General features: G+C 49.4%; 1 long non-coding RNA gene across 1 annotated transcript in view; it reads right to left on the minus strand.

Moving 5' to 3' along the window:
• The window catches only part of LOC121470455 (uncharacterized), a 58,308-nt gene extending 50,117 nt beyond the window's left edge, over nucleotides 1-8,191 (minus strand). Inside the window, exons 1-2 of the long non-coding RNA XR_012057457.1 lie at nucleotides 8,065-8,191; nucleotides 5,388-5,430 (exon numbers count right to left, since the gene is read on the minus strand). This is a non-coding gene — a long non-coding RNA (uncharacterized lncRNA). The remainder of the gene's footprint in view (nucleotides 1-5,387; nucleotides 5,431-8,064) is intronic.
• Nucleotides 8,192-8,863: the final 672 nt, after the last annotated feature.

Here is an 8,863-nt window from a genome sequence, read left to right on the forward strand (position 1 = left end):
GATCCACCCTAGCAAGAACCAGGACTCCTTCTATGGGCAAAGAGGAACAGCAGGGCTGAGTTCCCTCTCCAAGCACTGCCCACTGGGAGCAGCCTGCTCCTCCTCTGCCTCACCAAGGGACAGACCTGAGCAGGGATGTTGATGGAAATCCCTCCTCACAACAGCAAGGGCAGGTTTAAAGAGATTGGATTAAACTGCATTAACCTCTGTGTGGACACAGTCACTCCAGATTTAAGTGGCCATTGCTCAGTTTAACAGAAGCCACCTCAATGTGACCTAATTCACCACCTGAGTAAATAAGGCAAACCAAATAAAGGTCAATGACTGTTAAGAAGTGGCTACCCAGAGGAGAGTGACCCACTCAGAGCTTACCTATCAGCACAGATTAACAGCAGACACCATCTCTCATCCCTCTGCCTGGAGCTCCAGCTTGGAAGAGCCACTGAGTCCTGGGTGGGAGCAGCACACCCAGAGTCAGGGGGTCACCCTTAATTCAGGCAGAAGCAAAGATCACAAGTCATGTCAGCAAGAACAAATTCTCATTTCCAGGAGCTCAGCCCTTGCCTCAGCCGAAGAGTTTCAGCTTGTAAGAGATGGGAACAGAGCAGGACAGAGAGGAGATGTTCCCACACACAGGGACCTGGCAGAGCACCACACTGAGCTGCTCCCTCCAGGTGCCAGGTTGTGGCCATCCCAGTTTGAGCTGGAGGAAGCTGAAGCTTGTGACCTGTCACAAAGATGCAGGTGATGATGAAATGGTAGGGACCACCTTACAACACTTTTCAAGGTTCCCAATCTCCCTTATCAGGGAAGGTTGGGAGAGGGAGGCTTCCAAACCCTTGTAGGTGATGGCACAACACCAAACTCAGCTGGGATGTGGGGAATGGGAAATCAGCATCAAAGCACAGGGCCAGCAGGCAGCAAAATGGGATTATACAGATTCATGGACTGGAGATTAAAAAACAGATTAAAGAGACAAGACAGATACCTTGTACTACCCCCTTCCAGTGACTGGGGATTCTGGGCACAACTGGAATGAATGGTAAGGAGGGCTCAGTCCTGTGTGTTCTCTTTACAGAGCTGCTGCTGGAGGCAGGGACCTGGGCTAGGTGACCCACTGCTCTGTCCCAACCAGGCATTTGTATCCCAAATGGCCCAGCCTGGCCCCACACCACTCCATGTCCACAGCTCCTGGCCCCCAGGCAGCACATCCCCACTGCTGTGGTGGGCAGGAGTCTCTTCTCTGCCTGTCCAGAGGAGGATGGACAACAGTAATTACTCATGCAACAGCAGCTGCTCTTTCAGCTTTCCCTGAGCTCAGCCAAGTCAGATATTTCTTCTCCCTGTGCCATCCCCCTCTCCCCACCCCGTGCTACTTCCCCCCAGTTTGTCATTCCCGGTGACACGCCGTGCTGGTGACTGAGAGCTGGTGGCCATCTCTTTCTGTCACCAAGGGTCAAGGTGAGTGATCCTGCCAGGTGCTGCATTTTGCAGAGGATGAAAAGCAACTGAGCCTGAATCCTAATGAGCCACCACCCCTCCACAAGGGTTCAGTGATGCTTTCCCAGTGTCAATCAAGCATAAACAGATTATCCTGCCCCTGAAGCACAGGGACCACCTCCCTTTCCCATTTGTGAAGCCCCAGCAGCTGCTGGTGAGAAAACACAGAATAATGCTCTCCAGAACTACCTAAAAGGAGGTTGTAGCCAGCTGAGAGTCAGCCTCTTCTCCCAAATAATAACAAACAGGATAAGAGGAAATGGCCTCAAATTGTGCTAGCAGAGGTTTAGGTTGGATATTCTGGAAAATTTCTTCACAGAAAGGGTTGTCAAGCTCTGCTACAGGCAGCCAAAGCAGTGGTGGAGTCCCCACACCTGGAGGGATTTCACAGACATGTGGGTGTGGCATCTGGGGACACGGGTCAGTGGTGGCCTTGGCACTGCTGGGTTAATGGTTGGACTCAATGACCTGAGAAGGTTTTTCCAGCCTAAAGGATTCTGTGATTCTCTAAGGAGCATGATTGGACCAGGTGTGGGAGCTTCTCCCAGAGCTCCAGGGCACAGCCCAATCCCACCACAGAGCTCCCCTGATCCCAAAGGACAAGTCTGCTCTCTGCCATACCCAACTGATCTGTATCCCCACAGCTCCCAGCAAGAGCTGCTGCTGCCCTGTTGTGTAGAAACTGCTCAGAGTTGGTGAGGAATTTGTTTCCCCCTGAACCCAGCATCCTCCATCCTGCTCCGAGTCCTTGATGGAACGCACAGCCAGCAATGCCAGCCCACAGACAGACCAACACCTCCACTCTCAGATGATTTCTGCTTTTCTTTTCACTGGTGCCAATGATCACAGGAGGGCCTGCAATCTTGAGACTGAAGGATTAGAGTATGGTGAATTTGGGCTCATCCCAAATCAGGGAGTGGTGTCAGGAATTCCTGCTTTCCCTGCAGGGTCTGTTCTCTCCTAGCATTGCTGAACAGCCTGGATATGCTCCCCACCAAACGGCACAAACTGGAATGCTTCCTAATTAACTGCATGGGAGAGGATAAAAATTCCCTGCTCTTCCCAATCCTGCAGAAGTCAGGGATGCGAGGAAAGACAGCAGAGCAGCAGAGATGGAGGGGCCAGGGTGGAAAATGAACCCGCCAGCATGGCAGGTTAATCACCTAGGGCTCATTAGGTGTCCATTTCCATGATGTGGAGCTCACACACAGGACCAAATAGCAGGGCCTGAAATTTGGAAATATCACAGCTCGGGGCACAGGGATGTGCTCTGCAAAACTCTAATTGCAGGATGTCGGGCAGGACTGTCAAACAGCTGGCACAGCCACCCTGTCACCTCCAGGCCTGCTGCTACCTGACCCGAGTCTGCAACCACAGCGTGCCTTTCCAGATCCATTAATTCCTGCCAAACACTGCAGCTCTGAAAGGAGGCAGAGAGGAAAGAAGGCAGCTTGCTAATGCTCATCACATCCCCAGCCCAAAGCTGCAGCAGAGTTCTCCAGCAGCCCCACACCCAATTCTCAGCTGCTGGAGAGGATCTGATGTTTAAAAGAGGAGCTGCCTGTGCCCAACCTTTGGCTCGGGATCAGCAAGGTCACCGCTGAGGAGGCGCCGGGCTCCTCGTGGCTGTCACTGCTCCTCGCTGGAGCCGTTTCATCCCAGCTGCTCTGGCTGCAGGGGCTGTTGCTGGGTTCAGCTCCCAGTTTTCCTTCCCGCTGCCCAGGCACGGCACGTCCCGCTCTGACAGGGAAATCAAGGCGCCGCAGCAGCAATGAATTATCGCTCACAAAAAGGGCCTGGCGCCCTGCAGCTCCAGGGTGGAGTGACCTCCATGAATACCTGTGCACACACACCCCCTTTGAGGTTTGGTGTGTGAGCACCAAGGCTGCGCAGTAAACCAGAGATTAATGCACAGCTGAGCAGAGCATTCCTAGGCAAGAATACAAAGCAGAACAAAGGCCTTGTCATGCCTTCAGTTTCTTCCCCACGGTTTCAATTTATTTCATTTTCTTTGGAAAAAACTTCCTGTGCACAACTTCCAGCTTACAGCCCTGGCTTTGCAGAACTCCAGCATGCAATAGGAGCCTCATTCCATTGCAGGAAGCAAATCTCCTGCAAAGCCAAGTCCCCAGCAGACTTTTCAGGCAGTCAACACATTCTGGAAGCCTCATGCTGCTTCCAGGGGGTCTGTCCAGGCAGAGCCAGTCAGGAAATCTACCCCTTAATGCCAGTCATCTGCACCAGGGAGGTCTAGAGAGCACCAGGTCATTCAGCAAAACCCATTAAATTCTTGGATCCTTGGCAGGAGTCAGGGAAGGTATTTTGGGATCACTCTTCCACCTGGCTTCAAAGCATGGCAAAGCAGAGCCAAGAGCAAGAGGGAGAGGACAGCTGAGCATGGGGCTTCCCATCACATCTTAGCAGGAGATATTTGGAATCACTGAGTCATTAAGGTTGGAAAAGCCCTTTAAGATAGAGTCCAACCATTACCCCAACACTGCCAGGCCCACCAATGACCCATGTCCCACATCCATGCTCGTTTTGTGCTTCTCAGGACAGCCTCCTCCATGTCTTACTCTACTTACAGAACACTCTGAAGGCAGTTGCTATAGAGGTTTTCCTGTCAGAAGAAGGTTTTCAAGATCTTCTTGCGTCCAAACAGCGCAGAATCACAGGATGGTTTAGGCTGGAAAAGCCCTTTAAGACCATAGAGTCTGACTATCCCCCCAGCACTGCCAAGGCCAGCACTGACCCATGCCCCCAACTGCCACGTCCACATGTCTGTTAAATCCCTTCAGAAATGGGAATTCCACCACTGCCCTGGGCAGCCTGTTCTAGTGCCTGACAGCCCTTTCAGTGAAGAAATTTTCCAGAATATCCAGCATAAATATGATCCCAAGGCAGGTTTTGGGATGGCAGCTCTCTGCAGCACAGGTTGGGTGTTGGCAGGATAATCCTCCAAGAGGAGCACAGAGATACAAACACACTTGTGACTGTTTTCCAAACAGCAACACAGGGTGGAAAGCACTCTTCTGGATTTGGATGGTGGAGGAGCTTGATGCCAACACAACAACTGGGCCTGACCTACTGACATTTCTGCAGACTCCCGATTCCTGCATAGTGGCTGTCACTTTAAATTTGAATTGCCTGGATATTTTCTATCACAACAGCCTGATATTTTTTTACTCATGAAGAATAAATATTTACAAACCTTCACTCTCGCCAACAAAAGCATTCTGTTCCAGAATTTTCTTGGGGTTTTGTTCTGTTTTTTAACAGTTTCAGAAATCATTGCCCAACAATTTAATTTCTCTTACTAGAACAAGCAAGAGAGTAAAAGGATGCACAAACCAGGGGAAGGATCACAGCAACTCTCGGCTCGTGTTCAAGGGTTTTCAGTGATGGGTTGAAAACTGGCTGAGAGCATCTGTAGGAGATGCAAAGGATAACAGCACAATATCTCCAGCCAAGGACAGGTCACCAGGCTGTAGGAAATGTGTTTTCTTGGTAAACTAATGAGGGTTCAACCATTTCATACAACATGACGTGGTAAACAGAGTAAATAAAACGTGGCAGCGCTGCTCCTCCAGCCAGAGCCGACTCCACATTCCTCAAACATCTCAAGAGCTGTAAACAAAAGCAGAGCCCAGCAAAGCAGTGACCAGCTCACCCTTCATCCACCCCAAAGTCTGCCATCCCTAGGGACTGACAGCCCACCCACATGCAGTGTCCCTCCAGTGCAGCTCACTTCAGTGGGACACGGGGGGGCTTGGCAAGGGAAGGTCAGGGTGGGCACCTGGCTGAACACGAGCTTCCTGCACCAAGCTGGGCCACCCACACCCCCCTGCCCAGTGGAGTACAAAGGGATTCATGTTTCACATCACTACCTGGTGCTGGCAGGAACATTTTGTCCAGCTCTTGTATTCACACCTACAAAAAGAAAAGTATTGTCAGAAACAGTGAGTTCAGACAATAGCTACAATAATAAATTTTAGGTGAGAAAAACCAGCCTTGAGGTGAGAACCTGAGAGTTCAGTCAATTTATTTTGCTAAGAAGAAGGTTAAAAAGCAACTTGACTCCAGTTCAGGCATTGCTACCCAAAACAATGTTGTGGCTCTTTGCTCTTGCTCGCTGCAATCCAACAGCCGCAGGCTGGAGTTGCAATGTCCAAATCCAGACCTGAGGTGAAAATTGCTGCCATATGGGTCCATGAGACTCAGATGTCTTTCCAGAGGAGATGTTCCTGCTCAACTGACCACACAACCAAAATTTGGGGGTGTATCCTCCTGCCTATGTGATGATGAAGCCAGGACAACTCTTCCTGATTTCCCCAAAGTCCCATCCTTCACCCATGCTGGCTCCAGAGGTGATGCTGGAGACCAGCTCAGACCCTGCATGGGCTGCAAAGCCCAGGGTGAGGAGGTCACCCAGACCACACAGCCACAGGAGCCTCTGCTGCCTGGGAGTTTGTTGTAGGATAACCCACAGACAAGTAGGGACGTGGCCATGGCTGAGCTGCTGTGGGACAGCCAAGGGACACCCAGAACCAGAGCAGAACTCCAGCACTTTTCCATTACAGTCCCTGCCAGAATGGGCAACCAGGCAGCTCCTGTGGACAGAGAGATGGAGAGCCCAGGCTGGGAGCGATGAGATAAATTCTGGAGATAGATGATTTATTGCATAACCCCCACAATATGGAGCTGCTTGACTCTATTAGGTGGATGGATGGCAGGGAATTTAAGAAGAGAAATAGATTTTTTACTCAGCTAATTAGCTAAAAAGGCTTGTCTGGAAACACGGGCCCCATTGTGTCTGAAGTCTGCTGACACACGGCTCAGAGCCGCATTTTTCTTCCCTGTTATTACTCTGCCTCACAGAACATCCCTCAGAGACAGAGAGTGGAGTGGGATCCCTGCAGCAAACCACTGACACCCAAAAAACATTCAAGTGACATAATAAATACACGAGTTTATGTTTATACATAAATAGTTGCACACACTTTCAGGTATATTCATGCACCTACAGATATACACAAACATATTACTTATTAATTCATCCTATAAAAGAAAATATCAGTACACTAAAAAAAAGTCCATGAAAGAGCCAAGTTTACCATCAAAACCAGTTTGATGCCTCACATTAGCCTTCCCCATAATTTAAAAGCAAACTGGGGGCACCTGATGAAACAAAAGAGCTGTAGATTGAAGAGAAATAAAAGAAAAATATGGTTTGACCCAGCAGAGTCACTCCTGGAATCCACTACCCCAGGAAGTCATGGAGACGCACACCAGTGGAACAGACATTTTAAAGGACTGAATAATTTTATGAGCATTAATAACATTTGCAGCTATGCAAGCTAATAAAATGTTACAAGGGTAATCAAACTTCATGCTTCAATGTGTAAGTTGATCACCTGTGAGCGCTGGGAAGGAATTTCCTCTCTGGTGCTGTTGCACTGAGCAAGTAGCCAGCTGTGCCACATGGGTGCACTTTCAATAAAAAAAAATCAAAATACTAAAAAAAAAAATCTGTGTCACTGCTGTTGTTGCAATGTCTTTGCTTTGGTTTTCTCCTTCTTCAATAGTTGGCACACACCAAAGACTCTGAGTATCAGTGAGATCTTTGATGTCAGCTTCCTAAGGTTTCCTGGTACAGTTTTGGGGCAGCATATCCAACAATAATTTCACTTTACTCCTGGAGGGTTGATCCTATAAGCTGGCAGCAGGAATTATACCAAGATTAACCTGTCATCCCCACACCATAGATCCCACATTGATTCTTTATATTTCCATACTGGACAAGTTCTGTTGGCCACAAAAGCACAGGCTCTTCCAATAATTGAGCCCCATCACAGAGAAGCTCCAGGTGTTCCCAGGAAAACTTGGCAGCTTTCGAGCTCTCTACCAATTCAAAACTATCCAATATGTTGTTTATAACAGGCAAGCAGCAACCTTTGTGCTTCCAGTGTTTTCTAGCCTCGGAAGTTAATGCCCTTGTAATTAATGAACTGACAGCAAACCCTGCAATCTGCTGCCACAAGCTCTGCAAAAGAAAGACAGACTTTGCTCCTGTGCCTACCCTTCTGTTCCAGGGAATCCAGGCTCAGTTCAGTCAGCTGGGGACGAGGCTGACAGGAGGATGGGACATAGCAGAAGCATCAAAAGAAACCTTTCAGTTCAAAACAACAAACACAGGGGGGTTACAGATACAAATTCAAAGGGCTGGAGAGGACAAGGGTGTGCTCAAACAAGGGACCTGCTCCTGGAGCCCGTCCTCTCCAACACAAAAAGAGAAAAGAGGCATTGCATGGAAGGAATATTGGTAAAACACATGCTCTGGGCTCTCCACTATGGGTAGACCACAACAGGGTCTGGTGAGCGCCCCCGTGAAGTCCAGGCCTTGGGAACACAGGTTTACAGCTCCCTGCCACAACCCCTCCCTCCACCATGGTTAAAACCTGTCACAGCATATGGCACAGACAAGAGGGCCACAAAACACAGAGCACCACCACCACACCATTTCAGAAAGCTTTAAGCACTCACACATACAGAGCAACACCTCACCTCATCAGAAGGCTTCAGGCATCTGCCCATACAGAGTAACATCATGGCACTTCAGAAGCTGCAAGCATCTGCTCCCCTTGTTCTTTAGCCCAGCCTTTTATCCCCTCACATTGATGCATGGCACCTGTGTGCCTCTGCTCCCTTTGGTGGTTGCTCAGTGTCCCTGGGCACTCCATGGCTCATTGTGTCAGTGCTGCTCACCTGCTGCTCACAGCTGTGCCCATGGGGATGAGGCTCAGCCCATCCCAATCACCACAAACTGTGTGCCTACAAAACCCACATGTATCACCATGGTAACCATACCTGAACCATTCACGAAATCTGAGCAGCCAACACCCAGGCCTGGCTTTGCTGCTTGTGCTCCTCCTGCCCTTGGGAGCCCCTTTCCCTGAGTCCCAGAGCCAGAGGTTGGAAGAGGCAAGACACTTTCCCGGGACAGGAGGAAAATTCATCTCATCAGAACTAAGAGCTCCACCACTTATCACCTGGGGAAGGTTATTCACAAATTCCTTTTTTGGGCACAAGTGTGTTTGAAGGAGGACATGAGGATCCATTAACCAGCCTGGCCATGCATGAGTCCATATTTCCCCTCCTTTCTATTTGTCCTTAGAGAAAAGCAGTTCAATATTCCTTTGGGAGAGAGGAGGCAAAGGACACAAGGATTACATGCGTCAGTCACGCTCTCGTTCCCAATCATTCTCGCTGTGACAGTGTCCTCCAGGCCAAAAAACCCATATTTTTCTGAATACACAGCACTGAGAATTGCACTCACTGCCCTCCAAAGACCTTTCCAAATGAC

The sequence above is a fragment of the Taeniopygia guttata genome, chromosome 9 (assembly GCF_048771995.1).
Source record: "Taeniopygia guttata chromosome 9, bTaeGut7.mat, whole genome shotgun sequence".
Lineage (NCBI taxonomy): Eukaryota > Metazoa > Chordata > Aves > Passeriformes > Estrildidae > Taeniopygia > Taeniopygia guttata.